General features: G+C 48.4%; 1 protein-coding gene across 1 annotated transcript in view; it reads right to left on the bottom strand.

Moving 5' to 3' along the window:
• AHRR (aryl hydrocarbon receptor repressor) overlaps positions 1-12,261 on the bottom strand; it is an 83,857-nt gene that overhangs the window by 17,421 nt on the left and 54,175 nt on the right. The window lies entirely within an intron of this gene.

The following is a 12,261-nucleotide window of genomic DNA, read 5'->3' as shown; positions in this document are numbered from 1 at the left end:
TGTAAGAATCTCTAATCATGAAAAAGCATTGAACTCCATTGAGTGTTATATCAACAGAAATAATCACATAAACTTTTGTTAATCTATTAATGTGTTGAATTACAGGAATAGATTTCCTGATGAAGAATCATTCTGCCTTGGCAGGGTGGCTCAATTGGTTTGAGCATTGTCCCATACACCAAAAGTTACAGGTTCAATCCCCAGTCAAGGTGCGTATATTTCTCCCTCACACTGATGGTTCTCTCTCTCCCTAAAATCAATAATCCTCTTTAGATAAGGATTTTAAAAAACAGAATCATCCTGGCACACTTAGGGTAAACTTATCTGATTGTAACTTTATATGCTATGAAATGATTTGTTTCACTTGGGAGTTATTTGTAAATTTATGCTACATTTAATGAGAAACCAGACTGTATGATTTTCTCATTTATGTGCCAAGTATACGAAATTATCAAACGTGAGTAAGGCCCCTTTCCCCTTTCATTTTTCTGGACCCACTTATTTAAGATGAGCTTCATGGATTCCTTGAGAGTTTGGTTCCCCCCGCCCCATCTCTTAGATCATTCAGTTTAGGCACATTCTAGGGAGGCAGGAAGTGAAAATGGGTAGATTTCTGTACTATATCATTTATTTAACGGTTGTTAGCATATTGGTGTTCACATTTTTTTCTTATATAAATTCTGGCATCTTAAAATATTTTGTAACAATGAATCTATTTCATCTTGATTTTAAATTTGTTGGTGCATATTATTTACAATGCTATTGTGATTATTAAATCTACTGTATCTATATTTATTGTGGACTTTGTGTGCAGAGAAAAGTAGGGCCCATGGCTGTTGTACTCGACTTGTACAAGTCTCCCTTCACTTGGAAAGCAAGCCCTCCGGACCACCCTGCAGCGGCCTCCCCAAACCGTCACCACTGAAGATGCACAGGAGACCACAGCGCCTAATGGCAGGACTGGTGCGCATTCAACCATCTATCTGCTGTCTGTCTATCTGTCTGTCTTCTCCATCACCACGACCATCATCACAACCATCACCATGATAAAGTAAGGGCAGCACAAGCCATTTAGGTCCTTATGAGTGTGAGACATTGCACATGAAATATCTCACTCGATCTCACATCGCCTCCATGAGACAGGAGCAGGCGTGACTCCACTCTGCCAGTGCGGAAGCTGCAGGTGAGGGAGGCTGAGACCTCTGGACAGCGGAGTTCATAAATACTTCCATTTATATCTTTAAAATGCAGACATTTAGAGATTTTAATTCCCATGAAGTCTGTGGCCATCTGCAGTATATCATAATACTCACTTAATTCTTGACCATCTGGATACTTTTGTTTTTTCTTTCTAAACCTTTGCCAATTTGTTAAGCACTAAACTACTTGACCATTATTGTGCTTTTCATCTCTGCCATCATCAGTGAGACTGACAACATTTTATACAGTCGTAACTTATATTTCTTTTTCAGCAAACTGCCCATGCAGGTCATGTGCTAATTTTTCCATTAGGGTTTATAAATACCGACTTTGAAGAGCTTTTAAATTACAGATACTGAGGATACTCATGGCAGCCACCCAGACCCAAACCCCACACTTCTAAAAAATGATGGAGAGCAATGAGAATGAGCACAACTGCACAACCCACGCCCCTCAATGTGGCGAGGACACAGAAACTGGGGCAGGACAGGCAGCACTAAGTCCCAGTGAGCCTAACACAAATGTCTCAAAAGGAAAAGCAGAGAACGCCCCCCACCCCCCGCATCAAGAAGCCAGGGAGAGAAGCCCATGAAATCCATGGTAAGCAGAAGGAAGGAAAAGTAAGAATAAGAGAAAAAGCCAAGGACAGTTGTCTAAAGCAGTCAAATAATGAAGGTCATCAATAAAGTCGAAATTTGGTTCTTTAAAGCTTGATCAAGAAAAATACAAATTACTGATGCCAGGAACTTTAAAGACTGTATCATCACAGATCCTACAGACATTAAAAGGATAGTAGGAAATAATTAAGACTGATAGTCAACAAACTAAACAAGTTAAATGAAATGGACCAATTCCTTGAAAAAAACACTCAGAAAAGTGATATAAGAACTAGAATATCTAAAGAGCCCAATATCTATTAAATAACTAAATTTGTTTAATTAAGCAGTTATATTTGTAATCAAAACTATCTCACAAAGAAACCTCCAAGCCCAGATGAAAGAAATTTAAACTTAGTAATAAATGTAATAAAACACGTGCAAGCCCCAGGTGCTGAAAACGATGGTGTGGAGAGGAGCCCAAGTGCACTGATGTGCAAGGTCCCGACCGACAGACGTGGTGGGGTCAGAACGACGCTGTAAGGCTTCGCCGACTGCCTCCCCACCTGGCTCTGAAGGGGCAGTGATTACGGCCACTTGGTGTGAAGACAGACAAGGACAGACAAGCTGTCTTCGGCAGAGGTGCTGGGTCAGTCCAATGGGGAAAGGAACGTCTTTTACGCAAATGTACTTGGGACCGTCGGTTATGTGGCTGGGAAAGCGAACCCTGACTGCTGTCTCATCCCAGTACTTCCAACCATGAAGATACAGTTCCGAAAGGAAAAGATGTGATGCTCATGAAAACAGGAAATGCGCTCATGTCAAAGTTTCACTCCAGAGGGAAGCAGTCAGGTTGAGGTTGCTGAGAGAGGCAAAACCCAGTCCCCGGATGATCCCCAAGTGAAAAGGACGTGCCACCCAAGTCACTGGCTTGTTTCAAAGTTCCAGATAATTCTCCTGACACGGAGGTGCAAACACCAGGGCGGTGACCTCACAATGTGATTTAGACTTTGTTCTTGGAGCGAGAAGGCCCAGCTCACACGGCACCGCAGAGGCAGCAGCCAGTTGCGGCCTGAGACGATGACCACAGATTGCCACAAAGCTCATTGGCAGCCCCGGACCCCTGGACTCCGATGTACTTCTAAAGAACGGGAAACTGACCCATGCAACCTAAGCATCCACCATGACGTATCCGGGAACTAAACGGACTGTGTCATTTGTCATTCCAATTTTGGTGCAGCTCCATGGAGGTGTGCCTGGTGCCACTGTCCTGACATCTCTGAGTAGAGAGGGATGGGCAGTGTCTGCCTGAACCTCGTCCTTCTGGGTTAGTCCTGAGGCTGAAAGTGCCAGAGTCTCGCCAGTGCCTCTGTTCTGAGACACACAGTATTTCTTGGGGGGGCCTGTGAAACATTTGAGATTTGCTTGGCTTGTTTATTTTTTAATCCTCATCAGAAATCATTTTTTTCATTGCTTCTAAAGAGAGAGGAAGGCAGGGAGAAGGGGGAAAAGAGAAAATGTGTGCGAAAGAGAAAGAAGGGGGTGGGGGAGAGGGAGAGGAACTTCAATCAGTAGCCTCCCATTCACGCTCTGACTGGGGATCAAACCTGCAACCTACGCATGTGCTCTGACCAGGAATCGAACCTGCAACCTTTCAGTGTACAGGACACCCCCCCCCCCAACTGAGGCACACTGGCCAGGGCAAAAGATTTACTTGTTTTCATCATTTAACAAACAACCCGATTTGTCTAGTCTGGTGAGTGCAGACAGGACACAGCTCTCCCACCGGCACTGTGGTCGGACTCCAGGACCTGGAGCGGGGAGAGTGGGGGCTATGAAAGCCGCATCATGTGGGGGTTTTCCTGGGCAGGCGAGGCCTGATCTTGAAGGCTGGTCTCCCCTGCCTGGCAATCAGTGAGTTTGGATGTCCATCCCCACCCCCTCCGCCGTGTCCTGTGCCACTTCAGAAACATTTCACCTGAACATCTAAGACTGTCTCATCCTCTCCCACCAGCTCGGAGGTCTTCCTAAAGCACCTTTACTGTCAGCACCTGCGACCAGACTGGGACCCACCAAGGTCCAGATTGCTGTGTTTCTCAGACTGCTGACCCAGCCAAGGCAGTATGTTTTTAATGACATTTTTTAAATTAAATTTTTAAAAATTGTGGTAAAACACGCATAACATAAAACCCAGCATTTTGACCATTTCTGAGTGTACAGTTTGCTGGCATTAGGCACCTTCACACTGTTGTGCGGCCACATCCACCATCCTCTCCAGAACTTTCCCATCTTCCCGAACTGAGGCTCTGCACCCATCACACACTAACTCCCCATCCCCTTCCCCCAGCCCTGTGCCTTCCCTGCTGCTTTCTGTCTCTGTGAGTTTGGCGGCTCTAGGGACCTCAAATTAGTGGAATCACATAGGATGTGTTCCTTTCGGACCAGCTTGTCTCACTCAGCATCATGTCCCAAAGGTTTGTCCACACTGTCGCGTATGTCGGAATCTCCTTCCTCTTTCAGGACAGAGTAATGTTCCAGTGTGTGGCTGGGCCACGTTGTGCTTCTCCATTCATCCATCAGTGGATGCTGGGGTTGCTTCCACTCCTGGCTACTGTAACTGATGCTGGGGTGGCCATGTCGGAACCAGTAAGACAGTAGCGCATTTGCAAGAAGGAAGGTATCCGAGGTAAGCATGAAATTCATTTCGACACTTTACTCTTCCCTGACACCCTGCCTGGGATAGAAGAGGCCCATGATGAGGTTTAAGGACACTGCCAACCTGCAGAGCTGGAAGTCTTTTGAAAAGGACAGATGGCATTCAGCCTGCACCCCAAATCCATCCTGTGTTGGCCTCAATGTGCTGCTTCTCGGAAGCCCTGGAGCTGCTGCTCACCTGCACTTGATTGGAATACGTGCACAAATCGCTCCTGCTCCATGCTCAGCGGGACCTGGGCACGGATGAGGCTCTGGGGCCGGTGCTGATGGAGGACGACGGTTTCAGGGCCTCAGCAGGGAGGACAGGGCTGGTACCACACATTGACCCGGTGGTGAGGGGGGCACACTCAGACCACAAGAGCCCAATGCCTGGCTCCCACAGGTGCTCAGTGGTTGGAGAGCTATCACCACAGCGGCTCCTGGCATATCAGGAGCCAGCAACAGCATCCTGGGATGGGGGACCCTGCAGGCTGCCTGTCTGACACTCACTCCATCAGGCCCCTGCAGCCTTGCCTCCAGGATTTGGGCAGCCGTACAGTGGGGCGATGCTGGGGTCCACCAGGGGTTCTTAGAAGACCAAGTGTCCATTCTAATAGACTATTAGAGCAACTATTTGCTGTTACAGCAAATCACCAAAAAGTGAAGACCTGATGTAACCTGTGGACTACGTGGTCCAGGAAACATATGGTGAAAGGGCAGTGGTCAGGGTCCAATCACCCACGAGTGCTGCTGGGCAGTAGTAACCTTGAGAGGGACCTCAGGTCCAACCCCTGGGCAAGCCGAAGGGGCACAGCCACCTGCAGGGCCGGGGCAGCCCCATCCTCCGCACCCAGCACCTCAGCGAGCGGTCAGGGAGGAGGCAGTGGGTGCCTGGGCTGGGCACCGGCTCCCCCACAGCTTCGCCCAATGCCAAGGTCGCCGCATACTGATGTCCTACTAATAATAGTTCAAAGACCAAAGAAATGCTCAAGGCTTGAGCATATAAAATGCCTTCTTAAAAAAGATTTTATGAGATTAGTCACAATCAAAACAACCTTAATTTTAACTCACAAAGCAGAAATTTAAAAAAAGAAGAAAGACCATAAAGTGCTGTGTGCCGAGTCATATGGATTCAATATCAGACTGGCTTTCTGGTCCAGAGTCATCGCGCCAAATACTTTTACACATGTGGGACCATCCTTCAAATATGCATCGTGAGCGTTTGTTTGTTTTCTCTCCCCCTCTCTTTTTAATCCTGCAAGAGTTTTGTGTGTGTGTTTTTTTTAAACATGGTACATGGAAAATGAGATCACTTTTCCAAGTGGAAAACAGGATTTGGCCCCAAGCTGAAGGCTGCATTTTTTTAAGGGGAAAATAATCACATCTACATTCAATTACTGAAAGTCACGAAATGTGCACCTGCCACTTCAGGGCAAGGGTCCGAGGTGCCAGCACCTCCCGCCCAGCTCGGCCACAGACAATGTTGCCACCAGCAGCCCTTCTCTGAGAAAAAGGGACCTCTGAGAAAACCAGGGCTTCCACTGCTCAACCCATTGAATACCCCGATCTCTTCCAGTTCTGTGGCAAAGAAAGAGCCAGCAAGTACTTCAGAGATGGTTTTGTCAAGGTCAGGGTAGGGGGAAAAAAGAGGGAAAAGGAACAATTCTCACAGCCCCTCCTTGCTCCTCCCAGAGTAAAAGGCAGTGGGGAGCAGAGCACTCCCCTGAGAGCTGTTGCCAAGGTCACCAAGCAACAACACAAGGCCAAAGCCTGCTAGTCACGCGAGCCCAGTGAGTGAGCGGGCACTGACTCGGGTGTCGGGCAGCTGGCTCAGCCTCCTGGAGCCAGATCACTCGCTGGGCCTCTCTGCGGCCAGTGTGCGTGCGAGCGGCGTTCCTGCTTGGGGAGCGGAACAACTGGCTGTTTATAGATCCCACAAACAGTACACTCTGGCTTGACTCTCTGCCATGAAGCAGCTCAGCACTTGAGAGCAGTTCTTGAACAATGCAATTGGCTGAGGTGGTGGGGCCACAAAGACTGGCAGGTGGGCCCCTGGGCTCCTCCCACTAGCCCAAGGCTGCCTGGGATGGGGCAAGGAGAAGACTGGAGGTTGCAGGCTGCAGGGGCTTTGGGGAAGCAGCGAACAGGTGGAAGAAATCTGTTTTATGTTCTGCTGCTACCCCTCCAGGTTGCCTGGGCACAGTCTCTGCCTGGTGGGACAACAGGGGCTGCACTGAGGGGCAGGGCTGGCTGGAGTGAGAGCAGCTGAGCTGCCCTCCAGGCACCCACCCCTCCTTCTGGTGCAAACCCCAGGCCAGGGACTCCCCTCTCTGTACCCCTTTCTAAAGAGGACACAAACTTCCACCCAGACCCTCCCCTCCCCTTGTCTCTGGCCTTCAACCCTAGGCTAGCACACAGCTCACTGGAGCAGCTGGGGTCAGACACTGGCAGGCACAGAGCACACAGGAGCCTGGTGGACGCCCAGCCCATGGGCAGCACAGAGCAGACACCTAAGAGCTGAGCCAAGCGTGATTTCAAATACATGTATGTCAGGGGATTAGAAAAGCTATCAGCAAAATGAAACAAGAACAAGAAAGAGTACAAACAAATCAACAGGAAATACTAGGAATGAACATGGCACAAAGGGAGAAAACCATTGGGGGGGTTGGAATGACGAGTTCACTGCCCACTAAGGCAGGAGAAAAAGATACACAAGGGAAGCCAGGTGGGGGAGGATGCCACAGAAGGGCCAGCACCTATGCAAGGGCAGCTCCGGGAGGTGCGGCAGTGATGTGCGGGGGACGATGCTGGATAAACGATGGAAATGAGGTGTCCGGACTGAAGTCAGAAGAGCTCAGATGGACAGAGCATACAGCACCACACAGGTGACCCAGGCAAACAACACAGTGACATTTAAGAACATCAAAGTCAAAGAAAGAACCCCAAAGCAGCAAGAGAATGCAACAAACAGCAGGAACCCCCAGACTTCACCACACCAGCAGCCACAAGGATGCTGGGAACAATGTATGGAGATGGAAGGATAAAAACTTTGAAGCTAAAATTGTATCTTCAGCCCCATTACTATCCAGATGTGAAGGCATAACAACATCCCAGCAAGCAGGGACCAAGGGGAAGTTCACACCCAGACCCACAAGGAAAGCACTTTCAGGGAAGCACTCAAAGAGAAACACATCTGGGCTATAAGACAGAGCAAGGATGGTGGCCAAATCCCAGTCAACGTTACAGGGGAGTCTTTTAACAAGTTAGGAACCAAGACTAGAATCTTTCCCATCCAGGATTCAACCTCTAGACCAAATCAATGTGTAAGCGTGCGCGTGGGAGGAGGGTAGGTAGGGACCAGAGGACCTGAGTGCATGCCATGCGCAAGTCTTGTTGGGAAAATGCCAACATTGATGCATCTACAATAATAAATAAGATCACACCAACATGAAAAAGGTTTATGGTAAAGGCAACCCCATAAGAACAAAAGCTTATGAAAGCTCAGTCTGCAACTGGAGAGCTGGGGAGAAAAAGAGAAATGAATGAAAGGATAGTAAAATGGAAAATAGAAAATGTAATGATAGAAATTAGCCCCAGTAAAAGTGATTACAAGAAGTACAGATAGGTTAAAACAATCACCGGAAGAAAGTTTGGGGGAAGGGTCCTTCATGTGTGTCTGCAAGAGGCAGACTTAAACAGAGAAGAAAAGCTGAAAATGAAAGAACAAGAAAGCTGTATCACGTGGCAAGAAACCCACAGGAAGCTGAGGACAACTTTGTATCTGATAAAATATAATTAGCTGGGACAAGAGGGTTAAAGTCAAATGTGCCAGACTTAAGAGGCCTGGGCCACCCCAAGCCTGTAACAAAATTAGCAGCCTGTGGCTGACACCCACCCGCTACCCCCAGCCTCCCACTCCTCAGAGCTGCCCCTCCCAGCTCTCTCTGAGTGGCTCGCTTACATAACGGCTCTCTCTCCACTTCCTTGGGTTCAGACGTCCCTGTTGGCTTGCTGCCACGTGTACCTGACCAACACACACGCTCACACGCTAGCTTCCGCTTCACCGCCCTAATTTAGCTGTGTCATAATTTTGCTTAAATCAGTGCACAGTGTTTGTGTTATTACAGACTCCTCTCCGCTGAGCCAGGCGGATGCACTTTGAACACTTCTTTGTCCCTCAACGACTTGTGGGCCCGGTGTTAATAAATGAGCTTGCTGATTTATTTACACTGTCCCTGATTTACCCCCTAAATCTCCTGCGTGGGGTAAAGCCTTCTATCTGTTGGCTTCCTGTTCGCCCACCTCCTGGAAGCTGGCCTCCTTCCCCTCTCCGTCACCCTGGTTCTGGTGGAGAGACTCTTCCTGGGAAACCATGCAGAGGAGGTGAAACTTTTGAGACCCAGAACGTCTGGGGCCGTCCTTGGGCCACCTCCTTTCCAATGGTAGGCCAGGTGTGTGTGAGTCCTAGGTGGAAAGTCACCTTCCCTCAGCACTCTGCAGGCATTTCCTCCTGGCAGTCCAGCCTCTGAGGCCCATGGATGCGTTGTGAAACCCGCTCCTTCTCTCTGGGAGCACAAAGGGTTTCCTCATTGTCCCCGGGAGTGGAATTTCACAAAGATGAACACTCTAGTCCTTTCATCCATTGTGCTGGTCACCCAGTGGGACCTTCTGGGCCGGAAACTCAGTCCTGGGTTCTGGGAAACCTTCTGGGTTGCTCCCTTGCCCATTTCCTTCCCTCTGATCTTTCTGGAACTCTGATTACTCAGGTCGTGTGGGATCTGGCAGTTTGCCTGACTTTCCTCTCCTTTTCTCTCTTACTTTTCTTTTTTTTCTTCTTTCCTTTGCCTCTCTCTCTCTCTCTCTCCCCTCCCACCCTCCCTTTCCTTCCTTCCTTCCCTCACCCAAGGATATACTCACCAATTCCAGAAAGAGAGAGAAAGAGAGACATCAATATGAGAAGACACAACCCACCACCTAGGTATGCACCTGACTGGGGAACTGAACCCACAACAATGCGGTGCACAAGATGATGCTTCAACCAACTGAGCCACCCAGCCAGGGCTTCCTTACTTTTCTTTTACTCTGGGAAAGACCCCTTCAACTCTAATTTCTGATATTCCTAAGGATTTCTAAGTTTTGCTCTCATGCTTTTAATTGTTGATCTTTTTAAAAAAATCTCAGATTATCCTTTTTTATAGCAACCTGTTTTTATTTGGTTGGCCCTCAGTTCTCTCTGAAGAGCCCAATGACATCTTGGTTTGTTTTGTCTTCATTTCTTCTGCTGCACATCTGCTTCATCCATGCTGCCCTGATGCTCGGCCCTGGGTTTTGCTCCTATCTTTCATGTCAGCCTCTTTCCTGAGGGGTGCAGCGATCCTAGCATGCTTGCTTTAGGAGCAGGCACAGGACATGGCAGGAAGCCCTGCACCCATGACGGAGCCTGCATGCCCACTGGCTTCTGGGCAGTGTGTTCCAGAGGCAAGCACTAGGGTTGGCATCTCTGGGTCCTTTCTCTGGGCTGCCCATCTCTTTGGAGGTGCCTTGCCCTTCCTTGCACCTATAGGTGGAAGTGGCCAGTGCTCTGGTGGCCAAGTTAGGGCTTGGGCTCAGCACACGTGTGCGGCTCAACTGTCTAGTTGTGTGAGGGCCCAGAGACCCCAACGCTCTTCTGCAGGACTGCAGGGTCTTCTGGTGGCTAACTGCTTCCCAGTTACATTTTTAACAGTTATTCCCACCAGGAGCCATGGTGTCCACACGCTGAGATGGTCTCTAAGTCCCCTGTATCTCAGTTCTAAAATTTCTATTGGTTCTTTTTTTATAGTGCCAGCCCTGGGGCCTCCCTCTGTAAGGACAGACCTCAGTGAGCTCCCCATCCACCAACACCAGAGAGAGACAGGCTGGGCAGCTGTGCTGTGGCTGTAGCAGGAACAGTGGGTGCATGCAAGAGCCTGGAGACAAAGCTGACCCTCTGCAAGGAGGAGCCAGGGAGGAGGGGCTGCTGTGCAAAGATGCAGGGTCCTTATTATTCTCTTTCTCCCCACTTTGCTCTGATGTCAAGCTCACTGCACACAACTGCAAAGCAATGATGGTGCCTACACCTCCAAGAGAAATATCCTCTTTCTATTCAGAAGATCAGGGTATGAGCTCCAAGTGTGGAGGGATCCTGCAGAGGAGACGGCGGGAGTGGGGGAGTCCTGACTTCTGTGTGTGAATTGACTTGAGTCCGGGCTCACCCCACCTGTGTGTGTACGTGTATGTGCATGTGGAACACACCCAGAGAAGCAGTGCAATGGCTTTGAGAGCTGGACTGAGATATAATCTGCTGCCCAGGGTCCTGAGTGAGGCTGGTGAGGGGGCAGGCCTGCAGGGCACAGCAGAGGCTTTGACAACCCAGCTGGCATCCTTTTTTATAGCATCAGAAGAAAGCCTGCTGGCCGAATCTAACCAGGCTGACTGCTGCTAAAATATAATTCAAAATAACCAACACTCCCCAGAGGGTTTTAAAAGGACCCAGAGTCTGTGAAAAATGTCCAGGATACAATCTGGATTAGTTTCCTATTGCTGCTATAACAAATTACTATAAGCAACTCCAATCTATTTTCTTCATTCTGTAGGTTAGAAGTCCAAAACGAGTTTTATGGACTAAAGTGAAGGTGATGGCATGGCTACATTCCTTCTGGAGGCTCTGGGGGAGAATTCGCTTTCTGGCCTTTTCTACCTTATAGAGCTGCTTATTTCTTGGCTTCTTCCTCCACGTCCACAGTTGGCCACGTAGCAACTGTCTGACTCTTCTGTTGCTGCATCTCTTCCTCTGACCACAGCTAGGAAGGGGCCCCCACTTTTATAGGTCCTTTTAATTACACTAGATAATTCAGGATCATCTCCCCACTTTCAGGTCTGTATCTGTAGTCATACCTGCACAGTCCCTTTTGCCACATACAATCAATTTTTGCAGGCTCTGAGGAAGATCTGAACATTTCTGGGGGCCATCATACTGTCTACCATACAATCCAAAATCACTGTATATACTGAGAACTAGAGTATGAGAGTCATACTAAAGGGAAAAGGCAATGAACAGATGCCACCTCTGATATGTCACAAATGATGGAATTATCAGTTTAAAATTTTAAAACAGCTAATGAGATAAAAATAAACACTCCTGAAATAAAAATAAGAAAAAAGATAAAGAGTCTCAGAAGAGAAGCTGACGCTATAAAAAAAAAGAACCAATAGAAATTTTAGAACTGAGAGGACTTCTGGCCAAGATGGAGGCATAGGTAGATATACTTTATCTCCTCACACAACCAAAAGAAAGACAACAACAAATTTAAAAATGAAAAATAACCAGAACTGCCAGAAAACTGAACTGTGTGGAAGCCTGACAACCAAGGAGTTAAAGAAGAAACATTCATCCAGACTGGTAGGAGGGGCAGAGATGGGCAGCTGGAGCAGAGAGGACTCATGGTAGGGCAGTGGCTGGAGGACCGGGAAGTCACACATTTGTGTGCAGATAAACCAGGAAGAACAACTGGTGAGCGAGACAGACCACATAACCCAGGGTTCCAGCACAGGGAAATAAAGGCTCAAAACCTTTGGCAGTAAAAACCTGTGGGGATTGGGGCAGCAAGAGAAACTCCCAGCCTCACAGGAGAGTTTACTGGAGAGACCCACAGGGTTCTAGAATGTACACAAAGCCACCCACCAGGGAATCAGCACAGGAAGGGCCCAATTTACTTGTGGGTAGTAGGGGAAGTGACTGAAAGCTGGCAGG

Source organism: Sturnira hondurensis, unplaced genomic scaffold (genome assembly GCF_014824575.4).
Source record: "Sturnira hondurensis isolate 20B ecotype Veracruz unplaced genomic scaffold, ASM1482457v3 Scaffold0014384, whole genome shotgun sequence".
Classification (NCBI taxonomy): domain Eukaryota; kingdom Metazoa; phylum Chordata; class Mammalia; order Chiroptera; family Phyllostomidae; genus Sturnira; species Sturnira hondurensis.
Note: the sequence above shows the minus strand (reverse complement) of the source record. Positions and strands in the feature narration are given on the sequence as shown.